This window comes from Falco peregrinus, chromosome Z (assembly GCF_023634155.1).
Source record: "Falco peregrinus isolate bFalPer1 chromosome Z, bFalPer1.pri, whole genome shotgun sequence".
NCBI lineage: Eukaryota > Metazoa > Chordata > Aves > Falconiformes > Falconidae > Falco > Falco peregrinus.
Genome location: NC_073739.1, coordinates 1046662 through 1048558, shown reverse-complemented (window position 1 = coordinate 1048558; position 1897 = coordinate 1046662). Strand labels below are relative to the sequence as shown.

Sequence of the window (1897 nt, the reverse complement as noted above, 5' to 3'; positions counted from 1 at the left end):
CATGACTGCAAATATCTTAAGGGCATGTGTCAAAAGGATGGGGCCAGGCTCTTTTTCAGTGGTGCCCAGTGACAGGATGAGGGTCAACGGGCACAAACTGGAACCCAGCGAGTTTCATCCAAATGTGAGGAAAAACATCTTTACGTTGAGGGTGACATGGCCCTGGCACAGGCTGCCCAGAGGGTTGGTTGGGTCTCCTTCTCTGGAGACATTCAGAACCTGCCTGGATGCGATTCTGTGCAACCTGCCTGGATGCGATTCTGTGCAACCTGCTCTAGGTGGACCTGCTTTAGCAGGGGGTTGGGCGGGGTGATGTCCAGAGGTCCCTTCCAACCCTCCTTCTCAAGAGAAAAGACTCTCATTTGATTTTAATGAAATTTTTGTCTGGTAGTTGGATTGGACCAGAAAGACTAATTTGAATGAGGAGAATGAAGACTTTGAAAGCTTGCTCATATGCATTTCTGTTGGGATGTAGTTATTTGTTTGTCTTAATACTGTTTTTATTTTGCCTGCATAGGAGACAAACAAACAGGAACAACGCAAAAAAACTGGGTGAAGATGTAGAAACAATTCCTCCAGATTACAGATTAACAGAAGAAAAAGTAATTTATTTAATGTGCTTAGTCTTACTTTCATTCTTCAGAATATGTGGATGAAACTGAAATGCCATTTCATTTTGAGACATTGATGTTTAGTTCACCCATTTTTATAGTATATAAACATTCTGGTTGTAGTTTCTGAGTATCTGTCATCTATCGTTAGATGCATACGTAGGCACAGAAGTGGCTTAGATGTAAGTACCTACACATGAATAATTTTGGCTGAGATTAGTGCACTGGAATCTCTCATTAGCTTTTAGTATTTTAGAATTTAATGAATTGTAATTGGTCAAAGCTGTTAAAAACCCCCAATGCTTCAAGGTGGTGTTTTCACAGACATCACCACACAACTCATTTGACATAAACGGGTTGCTAAGGTATAGCCAAGACTTGCACAACACTTGCCATTGTGAAAAGATACAACCTTTCCGGACTTTGCATCCAGGACTACTGCTAACAATCTGGAAGCTGGGAACTTTTATTTATTATGTTATTTCCATGGAGATTGGAACATGAAGCAAGGAAGCTCAGGATCCCACAATGAATCCATTTTCAGCACTCAGATGTTTTTAAATTATAGTATTTTAAATTTTTTTTTTGAGTGGCACCTTGAGTAACAGCAGTAGATGCTAGCAGTTACTAGATAGATCATTCTCTTGTGTTATCCTATCTGTCATTCAGTGAATGCTCTCAGAGTGCTCTCGTGTTGTGTGGTCATTTAAGGAGTACTCGGTTTAATATAAGGGGATTTTTCTTTATAGGATAAAGATGGAAAACCACTCTTACCAAAACCAGAAGAAAAGCCCCAGGTAAAAACGTGAATATTCAGATAAATGTTCATTCATTAATTACTTACCCTAATGTCAGTAATGTTTCCCAGTCTTCAGTTTAAAAGTGGAGATAGATTGTGTTATCTGATCAATTCTTAGTGTATGAAAAGGCTTAAAATCCTCTTTTTTTTTTTTTTCTTTTTAGTGATAGCCTGTGAGTGAAGATGATCTTTTACTGGGTTTGACAGAAGGATTTTTCTGTTCTCCACCATCTTCACCATTGCGTACACCGACTGTATTGAAGGTGTGTATATTTGATTTCTGAAAATTTGTTTTATTTTCAAATTGCTTCAATAATCTTGATATTTTGTTTCATTTAAAGTTTATGCAAACTTTTAAAAGTAGAATTCGGTAACTAAAATTTTGAAATATTTTTTTCAATAAACTAATAGGGTGGGACTAATAATAAGAAAAAAAATTAGTTAAGTTAGCTGCTCTATCTTTTTATCAGTTGCTTGCATAAGTAAT

At 37.1% G+C, this 1897-nt stretch overlaps 1 long non-coding RNA gene across 1 annotated transcript; it reads left to right on the top strand.

The window, feature by feature from the left end:
• Positions 1 to 515: 515 nt before the first annotated feature.
• LOC114011801 (uncharacterized) lies at positions 516 to 1667 on the top strand. Its single transcript, XR_003553892.2, has 3 exons — positions 516 to 602; positions 1361 to 1408; positions 1581 to 1667. It is a non-coding gene; the product is annotated as an uncharacterized LOC114011801 (long non-coding RNA).
• The last annotated feature ends 230 nt before the right edge of the window (positions 1668 to 1897 follow it).